This window comes from Bradysia coprophila (genome assembly GCF_014529535.1).
Source record: "Bradysia coprophila strain Holo2 chromosome IV unlocalized genomic scaffold, BU_Bcop_v1 contig_106, whole genome shotgun sequence".
NCBI classification, from domain to species: Eukaryota; Metazoa; Arthropoda; class Insecta; order Diptera; family Sciaridae; genus Bradysia; species Bradysia coprophila.
Window position 1 is genome coordinate 3,755,364 of NW_023503372.1, and position 15,439 is coordinate 3,770,802.

Below are 15,439 nucleotides of genomic sequence, written 5' to 3' on the forward strand. Positions count from 1 at the left end.
TCTACGGGAAAAGAAATTTGTGTAATTTTTTCTCGTTTTCACTTGCGTCACGGTGCTTTACTAACGTGGCACCATGATAACCTCAAGGGTGCATTATATAATGTATTGTAATGCTAGCGATGTATGCTCGAAATTATGCACATTTTACTAAAATATGTGTTCGTTTGGGTATTCGGTCAATCGAATCAAACTACAATTTGAAAGCATTAATTCTCTCTAATACATTAACTAAGCTATAGCGTAAATTTACTAGTTTACCACTTAACCCATAGAGTTAACTATGACTTAACCAATGCATTCCAACAACATTGGATATTATGTCGATAAAATTTAATTTTCTCATTCCTTAAAACATTTGCCTTATGTTTGCTAACGAAAAATTAAGCCGGAGGCAGGTGTGTGAAGTACTGTATACACTTACACCATACATCAATAAACTGATGTTTAAATTAATATTATGTATGTCGGTTACTAAATTATAAACATACTAAATAGTTAAACGTAAATATATAGGTACTTCTTTTGTTATAACATTTATTTCGCTATAATAACCAAGGTTCTGAAAAAACAGGTTAAGAAACTTACATTTTGACAATTTAGACATGTTTTGTTAAACACACTCATTATAGATTGTATGAAAAGAAAACTTGAAGAAAAAAACTTAATTTTTTTCAAGTTGTCGTTTCACACAATCTGTAATGAGTGTGTTTAACAAACAATGTCTAAATTGTCAAAATTTGTGTTGCACCGCCTGCCTTCGTGATCAACTCAGAAGTGTCTTAATTTGTTCTTTCAGAACCTTGACGCTATTCGCCAGATGTCAATGCTTATAATTCGTCGTCGCTGTGAAACTGATGAAAATGTAATCTTCGTTTTTCCGAGTCGTTTTGTCTATTCTTTTATGCAAGTCTTTTTAGCTGCCATCCGGGGAGATTCAACATCAGACAGTAAGGAAACAAATTTAGTGAGAAAATATTTTTAATCGGCAAGTGCGGACAGATATACCATACCCGCTACTTTTGTTCATTAATATTTCAGAGAATTTTAAAGGAATAGGTAAATATGTTTAATGCTGATAAGCGACGACGACACTTTGCTGAAAAAATAATTCATTATCAGAAACCGTCTTGAATACTGTTCGCCAGTCTGGAATCCTCATTACTTAAATGCCAACGACCAGATTGAAAGGGTACAGAGGAAATTTAGTAGGCTAATGTATTTTAAATTTCAGATTGCTAATCCGCGGCCTGAGTATCCTATACGATTGAAGTATCTGAAGATGCACTCACTTGAATCGAGGCGTTTGGAGAACGATGAGATTATGCTCTACAAGATCGTCCACAATCATGTTGACACGTCGCTAAGACTCTCGTATCGTGAACCAGTGAGAACGACAAGACAAAATGCGATCTTTTACCTGCCGAAAATGACTACGAATTATCAAAGAAACTCGCCACTCAACAGAATACAATTAAATCACGATCTTTATTTTGGCAGTCTAAATGTTGTTGGGTCCACCATAAATAAGTATAAAGAGTTGGTGAGAAACTATTTCGACTGGTGAGCACCTGGATGATTTGGTTTACACGGACTAAACTAGATGATTTTTTCTGTTTGATTTTCTGATTTTATGTTTGATTTTCTATTCTAAACTTATTGTGATTTTCCCTTTGTTATCATTATTTTCATTTGTATGGACTGACTTGTCATTGGGCCTCGGCCTGTTAGGTGGTCGGTAAACGATAAAAAAAAAAAAAATAAATAAAAATATATTCGCAACAATATTTTCGGAGGTTTTCACAAATTTTCTTGTCACCAGAAGAGGCCGCATTATCGCTCTCAATTTTTAAATCAGAAAAATAACTGGAGAAGCCACCTATACGCGTATCTAATTCTAGTTAAGCGTAATTTCTCATTTTTGGATTCGTATATAAAACGCAAGATCAAGACAATCGGGACAAATCTAAAAAAATCTAAAAAGAGAAAGTACGCGCCACTGCTCTTACAAATTTTAAGCCACCATTTTTTGACCAGTCAAATAGTCCACACTATTAGGATTGGCTATTCACTGTAGACTTGATTATAGAATTATATTCATCTTCTGATCTTCTCATATTTTCACTGCTTTTTGAATAACAAATTTTGATGATTGGAAAAGCAAGAATTTGTCGTGCATGAAAACAGAATTTTTGTTTTTGTTTTTGTCTAAATAAGAACGGATTCCTTGACGAAATCAGAATGGTAGATTTTATACAAAATAAGTACTTCTAACCTAATTTGAAACGATAATTGTTTATATGTGTTACTCCTATGTGTTATTCGGAACTATACATGATTTTTTTACATCGATTACGAACTTGTTCAAGACCAAAGTTGTCGCATGTAGAAAGTAATATTTTCTTCTATTAGAATCTTTTGGAGACAATCGCTAAAATTATTTAACTTTAATCAAACCTTGAAATTCAATAAATTAAAAAAATAGTGAGGAAAACGATAGACATCGCTTACTGACATCCCAAATACTTATTTGACGTTCAGTTTTCTCCTAAATTTACTAACTTTTTCCCGAAATTACTCACTTTTTGGTCCAAAAATCAATTTACAACTTTCTCACTTTTTTGGTCAGATCAGCAAGAAATCGAAACGGTGAATTTTTGTTATACAACAAATACTTTTGACGTAATTTGACTGCAAAATTGCTCACTTGTCCATAAGATGAGCGGTCGAATAGTCATCACAACTAGCATTGGCTATTTGACCGCACGGTCGAATAGTCTTTACTATCGGGAATGGCTATTCGACCGTGCGGTCGAATAGTCTCACTACAAGCATTGGCTATTCGACCGCGCGGGCGAATAGTCACTTCGAATATTTAACAGACATTAATGTGGCAGCCACAAGTTGACACCGCCAAAAGCTCAGCATGATCGTTTAAGCGAAATGCCATCAACTTACGTGTATCATAGACTGCACGTCGTTCCGCGATAAAATTTATGATCGAATGCTGGTTTTTCCTGCAGGCATTTTAATCAAGTTTCTAGATTGAATTAATTCTTTTCCGCTCAAATGGGACCATTAAATGAAAATCACCAATGGCTTAATCATATTGACTTAATCTCTCTCGCTCTCCGCGTTTATTAGTTTTACAATATCACCACATCATTACTAACTACTTAAAAAATAATGAATGGATTTTATCTTGGAAGACTCATCAATAAATGGAGATAAATAACGGCCAATAAAAATTTTCTTGAACAAAATAGTTTTATTTATATCACAAAGTAATGTAGTTCCTATCATGGTTGAACACTATTTACCAGCAAGGTGGATAAGGTAAAATGGCAAAATAAGGTATAAAACCTGTTGAAAGCTAACATGTTTATTGTGCATATTTAAATAGTGCAACGTGCTTTTTATTGCATTTTTTATCAATTTTATATAAAATTTTTATTAAAAAGACTTATGAGTCTAGGATTTGAATTATATTTTACCATGCCATTTTCTTGGAATTTTATTATTTTCGTAAAAACGAAATTTTATTGCAACAAAAAAGAACAACGAGCACTTATCAAGTAGCTGGTTTTATTGCAATTTATTGGTTTTTGTGTTGTAAAATGAAAACAAAATTCTGCTGTGCATTACAATTGCTATTATAATAATGAATGACAAGTCTATTTGTATGAAAATACATAAAATTGTTGCGAATGATTTTATTTATTTAAGTTGAATGTTGAAATTCTCTAAATCTTATTTTAAAAATACCAAAATTCTGGGCTACAGTCAAAGGCAGTCAATTTTCAGCATAAATTTGCTTCAGCTGTTTTTCAGCTGATCCACACATACAATCAAAACTGGTTTTACTTGTTTATACGGTTGAAACTGCTCCACGCACGAGTTACATTTCTTTCACCCTCACAAACACCAATAACTCATTTTCCTTCACCCCCACAGACATCATTGATTCATCCTCACAATAAAGTATTATTTTAATTCTTCCGAGTAATTAAATCTGATCATGTCAATTAAACCTAATTTCTTTCGGTGAGAAAAGTAAGATAACGAATTCACATATGCATATTTTGATCATTCTTCCCTGACAACATTTCCTTCTGTGAGAACAATGAGATAACGAAATGATATATCGATCAACAGGAAATATTAAGATACGAAATTGATGATATAAACAAAATTGATTTATCTAAAAGAACAAAGGATGAAGAAATATCAGAGGTGACATGAGAGAGTATATTAGATTTAAGATTTAGTCTTTAAGTAACATTGTACGAATTAACACTTAATAAATAAAGATCGCTTTTTAAAAAGTGTCTTTCAATCAAAAATAACATTTCTGGCGCAGTTGGTAGGATAACTCTCTGAAGAAAGTTGTCCAGTGAAACGAACAAATAAAAAAAATATTCCGCTTTGATCAGTAAATATCTAAAAAATCAGTATTTATGTAAAACCAAAGTTTCGACTGAATATTTTTTAACAAAGGTGTAAATTCTGCAAACTTACGTTACAATTGACTCAAAAATCACTTTTGTCTGAAGACAAGGTGCAATGTGAAAAATTTTTAATCAGTGAAATACTACAAATCAGTTTTCATGCAAAAATAAAAATTTGACACTTACTAACTTTGAACTCATTTAAAGTTTATAAAAATATGAACATTCGGGGATAAATGTCTAACGAATTTATTTTACCTGACGAAATAAGTGAACGAAAAATTAAATGCCAAAAGTGCAACATTGAACATAAAATACGATTCATCAAAACTCAAGTTAAAGTGATATTTGAGTGTATTAATTGCAAAGCAATAATTACAATTTTAAATTACTTTTCAAATTGAAAAAAGAAAACACTAAAATGGAGGCTACAGTAGAACAATTGATCCAACAAGTTCAGTTATTGACACAGAAAGTAGTAGAACAAGAAACTGCATTGAATACAGCCAGCACAACGAGATTCCAGCTGAGTGCTTCTCAAGTGATAAAGAATTTCAACGATATAAAGGCATTCTCCGGCGAAGACAGCTACAAATTGAAATCATTTTTCAAATCAATTGAAAACGCAGAAGAGCTATGTGGAACCCAAAATCAAGAACTTCGAACTTACTGTCTACGAATGATGATCAATTCAAAAATTATTGGAAAAGCACGAAACGCCATTCTTGAAATTCCAGAAAACCAACGTAATTGGGCTACCGTACAGAGGACCTTGACATTGCGATTTAGACCAAAGTACACAATTCACCAGCTGTTATTCCAAGCCAAAGGAATGAAGGTATTTAATTTAAAAAATCTGTTCAATAAACTGACTACAATTAAGTCCGACATAAGTGAAATTTGTGATTATGATAACAGTGCGGTTTTTACGTACGAAAGCATTGACAAAGAATTAGTATTGATTTTGAAATCGAAAGTGGTTCCAATCCTACAAATTCAAATAGATGAAGACGAAAGTTTGTTTGAATTAGACAATCATTTTTGTAAATCAGAAATTTACCTCAGTAACGATGTGATTAAATTCGAGTATAAATTGAAATTTGAAGATAACAAAAAGGGTCAAAACTCTCCCAAATCATTTAAATTTGAAGGAAATAAGAACCAAATGAAATCACCTGAACAAAGTAACGAAAAAAAATTTGTTGACAAAAAGTCATGGCAAGACAATAAGCCAAATTACAGTCAAAATAAATCAGACAATCGTGGTTCCGGGCAGTACAAACCACATTTTGACAGAAATAATAATTCCGGTCAGTTTAAAAGACGGTATAATGATTCCGAAAATAAAATTGAAAATATGGAAATTGACAATTTAGTTGAAGTTGAAAATGAAGAAGTAGAATCCGAAAATCCTGTTGAAGAGGTAAATTTTCAATAAAAGCCTCGGATAACAAATTACCTATAATAATTTTGACTTTTGAACAAATAAAAATTAAATGCTTATTAGATACTGGTTCTGATACAAGTTTATTAAAGCCAGACATTTTACCTTACAAAAAAATCAAATTACTGAAACCAAAACATTATAGTTCCTTGGGTGGGCCTAATCAGGTGACTCACAAGGTAGTGACACCTTTTCCGAAAGAATTTAAAGTGGCAGGAACTTTAGAATGGAAATCATTTCCATTGAAGAGTAAGAAATATGATGCCATAATAGGAATGAATTTTCTCATTCCTTTTCAAGCTAAAATTGATGTTAGCGGACAGTTTATGGAAATACTGTCAAAATATAAAGTTCATTTTACGGATTCTGAAATCCCTTGCGAATTAGCCGAAGCTAATGCATTGGAAGCGATTCCTGATTATAAGGAAGGAATTCGTGATTTATTAAACAGATCTGGATTAAACGATGAAGAAAATCGTTTATTGAAAGATTTAGTGAAGAATAAAGATCTTTTCTTTATTGAAGGTGATAATTTGACCTTCACTCATGAGATAACTCATGAGATTAAAGTGAAAGATGAAAATTCAATTTATTGTAAACCTTATCGATATCCTCAAATTCATGAAAGAGAAATTGAACGACAAATGAAGGAAATGTTGAGACAAGGCATTATTAGAGAATCTAATTCGCCTTACAATTCACCACTTTGGATAGTCCCAAAGAAATTAGATAATTCCAAGATAAGGAAATGGCGAATAGTAATCGACTATAGAAAATTGAATGAAAAAACTGTTGATGATAAATTTCCGATACCAAATATTGACAGCATACTAGATAGATTGGGCCGAGCTCAATATTTTACTATCCTAGATTTAGCAAAAGGATTCCATCAAGTCTTAGTTAAGGAATCTGACCAAAAGAAAACAGCGTTTTCAACCCCTTCTGGTCATTACGAATATGTTCGTATGCCATTCGGCTTAAAGAACGCCCCAGCGACTTTTCAACGATTGATTAATAGTATTCTCAGAGAATATATCAATAAAATTTGTGTAGTGTACCTTGATGATATTCTCATTTTTAGTACGTCTTTAGATGAACACATTACCAGTATTAACAAAATATTTGGTGCTCTCCGAAAAGCTAATTTGAAAATACAAATTGATAAATGTAATTTTCTCTGTAAAGAAACAGAATATCTAGGTCATGTCCTGACGAAAGACGGCATAAAACCCAATCCCAAAAAGGTAGAGGATATAATTAAATTGAAACTTCCTGTTAATCAGAAACAGATAAAATCATTCTTAGGAATAACTGGATATTACCGCAAATTTGTAAAAGATTACGCAAAAATTGCTAAGCCAATGACTCATTACCTGAAGAAAGGAAAACAGATCAATACCACTGATCCTTCTTATATTAACGCTTTCGAAGAATTAAAAACACTCCTTACCACTCACCCTATTTTGAAATACCCTGATTTCAATAAACCATTTAAAATCAATACTGACGCCAGCCGTTATGCACTAGGCGCAGTACTCCTACAAGAAGGTCATCCAGTTGCTTATGCAAGCAGGACATTAAACACTCACGAAATAAATTACGGAACTCCCGAAAAGGAACTTTTAGCAGTAGTGTGGGGCTGCAAATATTTTAGACCGTATATTTACGGAAAAGAATTTTTGTTACAAACAGATCATGAAGCACTGACATGGCTTCACAAAAAGTATTTGGGAAAGGATTTAAATCCTAAATTACAAAGATGGATTTTATCATTGGGAGAATATAATATCAAAATTAATTATTTGAAAGGAAAGGATAATAGAATTGCTGATTTCCTCAGCAGAATAAACTCTGATACAAATGAAATAAATAATTTCTTTAGAGATTCTAGTTCAGATGAACGTGAACAAAATGCTTTAGAAAGCGATGGAAATAGCTCTGACAGTGATGATGATAATTCATTACGGGTAACCGTCCATTCACAAGCAGAAGATATGAACGATCACATTCCAATTATGGAAACTGTTGTTAATCGATTCAAGAATCAAATCATTATCACTTCCGACTTTTTAGAATTACACGAATCTGTATTTGGAAATAGAAGAATTTATCTCGATCCAGACCTGACACAAGAAGAAATAATCGAAAAATTAAAATATTTCATTGATAATCGAAAAGCGGCAATCTACACAGAGATTTCTGATCATAATTTCAATGATATTCAACTGCTGTTGATACGAGAATTTCCTAACGTGAAATTCGTCCGGTGCACTCATTTCGCACAAGATATCGAAGACGAGGAAGAATTGTATCGGGCAATCTCAAAACAACACAAAGAATTGAGACACCCTGGTATTATTGCGCTTTACGAAGATTTGAAATTTAAAATCTACAATAAATTCCTTAGATTTAGTATCAATAAAATTACGAATAATTGTGATATTTGTTGCCGTGGTAAATATGATAGGCAACCAATCAAAGCTAAATTCTTGAAAACAGAAATACCTACAAATAAAAATGAAATTGTTCATATAGATATCTATACGAACACGAAACAGAAATTTTTAACTTTTATTGACAAATTTTCAAAATTTGCTACAATCTATCCAATTCAACATAGTAATCATACGGAGATTATAGAAAAACTAGCAATGTACTTCAATCATAAAAAACCCAAAAAGATTGTTGCCGATAACGGATTTAAAGATGTCAATATAAAAGACTTCTTGAGAGACGAAGGTATTGAAATACATTAAGCTAAACCCCATAGTCACACAGGCAATTCCGATGTAGAGCGACTTCATAATACTTTAACTGAAAAAATTCGTGTTTTAAATATTGAACAAAACAAAGTAATTAGTATCCAAGCTATAGAGGCTATCCGTTATTACAACTCTTTATATCATACTACAATAAAATTTACTCCGGGTCAAGCCGAAGATGACCCCACGCTGAAAGAGAAAATTTATCAAAACCTGTTAGCATCTCAAACAACACGATTGGAAAAACATAATTTAAAAAGGGAAAATTATGAAGAAAAACGAAATGAGGGATACATAAAATTTTATAAATCACTTAGACATAAAAATGAACCTAAATATCGACGTTATAAACTTGCTAATGTACACACTTGCAATATAAAACGTCCTCTTAAATTTACAGAAAATGATAATTCTCTTTCTTCTGATGACAATCATACGACCGACGATGACTCAATTACAAGTCCACAAAATTGAATCGAATGTTGGATTCACAATCATTCAGGAAGAACAAATTACTATACCGACTTCATTTAACTACTCATTACATATTATTGACTTAAAAGAAATTGACAATCTTATTACGTCATTGACAGCTAGCATATCATTATTCCCAGAATATATGGTAAACTACTTAATGTTTGAAATTTCAAAATTGGACGACAAACTTACGACTTTGCAAGACGGACACCATTCCATACGTAAACGTGGTTTATTTAACTTTGTCGGTACTATTGATAAATGGATTAAGGGAACCATGGACGACAATGACAGACAAACTATTAATAATCATTTAGCTAACATAGATATTAATAATCATAATGTAATCAATGCTATTAATCAACAGGTGCAAATAAATAACAATTTTTCAATTTCCATACGACGACTAGCAAACACAATTAAATCGGATCGAGAAATCATTTTTGAAATTTTAGAAAATTCTACTGACAAGCATAAACGAGAACTTGCCCTATTCGAAATAAAACTCAACATACAATCTGTAGATAAAATTCTTAGTGATCTACAAGATAATATAATTCTATCAAATTTGAATATAATTCACCCATCTATTTTAACTCATAATGAAATACAAACGTATCACATTACTGCCGATAAAATCAGATATCTAAGAGTCGGTTTTGCAAGAACCACTACAGGAAAACTAGTATTTTTAATTAAAATTCCTTTTGGAACAACTATGGTAAACAAAAAACTAATTCATCCCTTGAGAATTACCGATACTTGCCAAATGATAAATTTTCCTGCTCTTCGTACTATAGAACGCAATGACACTTATTATGAATTTACCCAGCATAAAGCTTTTTATCAATTAAATAAATTGAATCATTGCATTTTACATAAAAATTGTGAATTTACCAAAAATTGCAATTCCGAAATACACGTTTTAGACGACCATAGTATACTTGTTCAAATGGCAAATAAATCTTCATTAAGATCCGACTGTGACGAAAGAATATTTACATTATATGGAAATTACTTTATTGAATTTTATAATTGCACCGTTATTCTTGATAATTTAACCTATTTTAATCAAATTAATCAAATTACGCATAAATATATTATACCCACAATAAAGAATACTCCAGGTAACGATACACTCTCACGATTTACGCAAATTGAGTTACCAGAAATCCAAAATATTCATCCTTTAACGGAAATTTTGTATAAAGAACCTTTGATTTATTCTAGCACAATTTTGGCTGTTCTATTTATCATTTTTATTATTGCTGCCATAATTTTATACCTTAAATATACTTCACGGTCAAGAGGAATGATAAACTCAATTCAGGAGAATTTCGAAGATAACGAGAGGGGAGTTACATTTCTTTCACCCTCACAAACACCAATAACTCATTTTCCTTCACCCCCACAGACATCATTGATTCATCCTCACAATAAAGTATTATTTTAATTCTTCCGAGTAATTAAATCTGATCATGTCAATTAAACCTAATTTCTTTCGGTGAGAAAAGTAAGATAACGAATTCACATATGCATATTTTGATCATTCTTCCCTGACAACATTTCCTTCTGTGAGAACAATGAGATAACGAAATGATATATCGATCAACAGGAAATATTAAGATACGAAATTGATGATATAAACAAAATTGATTTATCTAAAAGAACAAAGGATGAAGAAATATCAGAGGTGACATGAGAGAGTATATTAGATTTAAGATTTAGTCTTTAAGTAACATTGTACGAATTAACACTTAATAAATAAAGATCGCTTTTTAAAAAGTGTCTTTCAATCAAAAATAACATTTCTCACGCGCATGATAGTGGTAAAACCGTATAAAGACGTATAAACGGTTGTGATTGTTTGTATGGATCAGCTGAAAAACAGCTGAAGCTAATTTATGCTGAAAATTGACTGCCTTTGACTGTACAATAAAAAATAAATAAATTCGGATCTCTGGTCTACAAATACCACAGTAATATGGTTCGATATTATGAAAAAAGGACCACCCAACCAACAGCATTTATCTTTTTTTGTCCAATCGCATGTTCGGATCATTATTTTGGATTTTTGTTTTTATTTCGAAAATCTGTAGATGAATAATTATCAACCTGTTGTATCAAGTGGAGACAGATTAGATAATACGTAGGGGATTTTTTAACGTTTCACAAACGGCGGCAAGCATATTACAATGTGTTTATGGAATCTTTTACTTCCTTTGATCCAAAAAATTTTAACAGATTGATGAAATAGTATGTTATGTTACAAGTATTGTAATGTTGATTTTTTCAGCACTAGACTCACTCGCTCCGCTCGTAAGGAAAATTGGGTCTAGTGCTGAAATAATCAATACTTGTAACAAAACATACTATTTTGTGCTTGAAGCCTGAAATTCGACGGATTTCGACACGCATTCTACGATCGAAAAGTTCAATTTTTCTGTACTTCTCAGAGATAGGTATTTGCGGCCAAGAATAGTATATTATGTAACTAGGAACAAAAAGGTGTGTTTTTGACCCAGGTGGTGAAAGCGTCCAAGGATGTAGCGGAGCTCCGCGAAGCGGAGCGCAACGCAGTCCGAGGTCGTTTTCACCACCGTGGTCAAAAACACACCTTTTTGTTCCGTGTGACATATACTATTTTTCATTCAGGCTGACCAAAAAGTCACATTCCGAACAAACCATAACAACAAACTTGAATTGAATATTTTGTTTACTGTGTTATACACTGCGATCACAGTGATCACTGTGATATCACTCAAATTTTTTCGTTGACAATCAAAGTAATCTAATATCAATCAGAGAGATGCTAAGATAACGGATGGGACGCCGTTTCGACGGATAGAGGGAATTTGTCAGCCTTTTTCATGTAACGAATGAAATGTCAAAAATGGCTGACTATTTCCAAAATTGGTCGGTTGTTTACAAAATAATTAATTTTTGACTACAATGATTCGAGAAGCAGAAATACGTTTGCATCGGTGTCAAAATTAACGTAAAGGGTTTTATTTGCAAGGTACTTTCGTATTATCTGAGATATACGCGTTCAAAAATTGGTCTCCAAAATTGCTTTTTTCAATTCGGAAATTGTGTACGAATACTGAATCTGATTTATAAATAAATGGACTTACGTTCATTCTGATCCCACAAGGATCATGTTAGCAATTTATTTCATTATAATTTGTGATGCTGGAAGTATTAAAAAAAATCTCAAGGCTGTATACTTTGAAGAGGTCACGCAGATCGCCATTTTATTAGATACGCGGGAACACACCTTTTCCATACAAACAAATTCACCAAAATTGATGGCGTGGTGAATTTTTTGTATGAAACTTGGTGTGTAACCCGCGTATCTGCATCGGCGTGACCTCCCCAAAGTACACAGCCTTGAAAAAATCTGTGGTCATGTCTTTTTCAATTTGACAGCTGGTCGCGTACGGTTCAATTTTTTTCAGAAATGATGGACAAATTCCCTCTATCCGTCGAAACGGCGTCCCAGCCGTCATATTAGCATCTCTCTGAATATCAATATTTCGCAAATGTTAACTCAATTCTTCATAACAAATAAAATACGAAATTGTTTCAACGTTAAATTTGTTTTTCGTACAGAAACAAAATAAAATGTAAGAAATAAATAAAATTGACATAACTGGGAACGAAAAGGGACGTTATTGGGAACGAAAAGTGTAAAAAAAAGTGAGAGAGATAGTGAGAGAAAAAGTTGTTGTTTTGGGTCTCTATCTGGTGAGAGAATGTGACGTTTTTGGTCCGCCTGAATAAAAAGTACTTTCCCGGCCGAAAATGGATTTTCATACATATTTTTCCGGCCACGATCAAGTGTACATGCTTTGTTGAAATCTAGAGTGATTTCTATGTTAATGGTGTTGTGGTTTCGTCTCATTTCAGTTTTCAAATTTTAGTAGGACCTTCGAGATGGGACAATTTAAACTTAAAATTTTTACCAAACTCAAAAAACTCAATTGGAACTGAAGAAATAACGTTACGAACCTTTGAGATGAAAGAGGAAGTCGTAGAAATAAAGAAACAAAAAAACGAACAAAAAATACCTCAAATTGACATTAAATTCAGACCTGAACGTCGGATGGGCCATAGATATTGACGGGGACTGTTGCATACGATTCGGTCCGATTTCCGGCGGTTTATTCAAACGCATCGAGCCCAATGGTGGCGGTGGTAGAAAGCCGGGAGGTGCTGATGGCGGCAAATATGTGACGGTTGCCTCAGGTACCATTTGATGATGTGTTGTTAGCGGTGGTCGTGAAAAGCTAGCCGTCGGAATTGTGTGAGCATTTTTCGACGGATAGTACGTTGATTGGAATCGACTAAAATTGATAATTTTGCTTTAATCGCAGCTGGAAGACATCAACTGTGAATGTGTTTCGAATACTAACTCTGCCGATATGATTGATCCTTCTTTCTCGTGCAGATCGGGTATCGGACTGCGGCCAAGGTATTCGCGACGCATATGATCGATTTCGTTTTTCATTGGAACATACTCTTCGTGAATTTTGTTTGCAATGGTCAACGATCGAGCTCGATTCTCTTCCGCTTGCTTGATGACTGTTTCCATCTGAAAGATCGATACTTTCATTGGTATGCAAACGGATTTAAGTTATTTGGGTTTTTTACCGCATTTATGTCCGCATGGATCTGTCGCAATTCTTCTACGTGACTCATTTTTTCCTGCAACAGCAGCTCCATTTCCCGTCGATATTCAGCCAAACTTTTTTTCTTCTGCATCGGTATTTTCGACTTCGCGAATTATGCGATTTTTCAATTTGTCCAACTGAATCGTTCTGCCCCTGAAATGACGTAGAAAAAATGGAGTCGATATAAGTCTTGCAAGATTTTTGCTAAGTAATTCAAGAAAATATCAAATATCCGTACGATATGGTACCATGACAGGTCATCTGACGAAATTATTTTTGAAAATTCTACCAAATTTTCACTACTTCTTTTACACGGAAACTAAGGCAAATTTGAAAGAAGGCAGTCCTAGATCATTTACTACCCTCTTCAGTCCTTAAACTGATGCGAGGTCGAATTACCGTTCAAAGGGGCAGACTTGACTCGAAGACATCCTTATCCATACTGCATGTACTACCGGTTCAAAGTTATTACCTCGCCTGTTCATTGAGGTATCACAGGGGAACCAACGGGAACCGTGGCCTTAGGCGGAAAGCACACGAACAATTTTGCATTGACGGGATCGACAATTATGCCGCGTTTTCCATTGTAATTCGATATTCACCACAAGCTAAACAATGGAAAACACATCATAATTGACAATTCCATCAACGCAAAATTACTCGTGTGATTTCCGCCTTATATTGAGAAATATTTTACCAAGTTTCACTAAATAATTTTGTGAATATTGGGCCCTGACGGAAATATTTTTTTAAAAAAATATCTGCCAGGGAGTACCGTCGGTAACATAAACCTTTCGAATTAAATCAAACAAATCGACATATATAAGATTCGTATAGATGTACAATGTACACCATTTTGCATACAATAAATAAATCTTAAATATCATCCTTCACAGCATCATCGAATCGATTTTTCCTGAATTAAACGTCTAGTAATTACTTCCACCACACCACCACCACCACAGCAATATAATAACAATAGAGGAACATAATCATGTACACACCAAACATACAAAAGTCAATTGAAATTGACTAAATCATACTTAATATCTCTGATTGCCTCCAATTTGGCATAATATGCCCGTTCGTCGCAGACTGCAGATGTCATTTTCAATTGATTAGTCTTTAATTGCACAATGAAAATGTAGGAAAAACAAAACTTTTGTTGTTTAGCTCGCAGGCCAAAATACACAGTCAATAAAAGCGGAAAAGGTGAAAGAAATTTATCCGGATTAGTGCCAGCGTCCGCGTTTCACTAATGGCATAGAGTTTATGTTTTGCGATATATTAATACAGCCGCAATTTCACTGTATCATTTGGGAAGTTTAATTTAATTTGCCGAGAGTTCACTTAAATCAAAGATGCTGATTGCTTCGCCGACATATTTTTCGAATTCGAAAGTATGACACTTTAAACGACTACCACAGCTACCACAGTGCGAGCAGAGCTGACGACGCTGATTTGTTTTATGCAGTCTATTTTGAAGCGGGAAATTTTAGAATGGATAGATTGGTTTCTGTCAAATGTCAGACTTCGCACGCAGACTGGTTTGGGTTTCTAAAAGTATATGTCTGTTCCACGGTTATTTGAGCTGTTAAAGCGTCATCCATAGAACCATAATCAAAAAAATATTGTTGA

At 33.3% G+C, this 15,439-nt stretch overlaps 1 pseudogene; it reads right to left on the minus strand.

Annotated features, from left to right (window-relative positions):
* Positions 1–12,661: 12,661 nt before the first annotated feature.
* Positions 12,662–15,206, minus strand: LOC119071006 (annotated as a pseudogene).
* Positions 15,207–15,439: the final 233 nt, after the last annotated feature.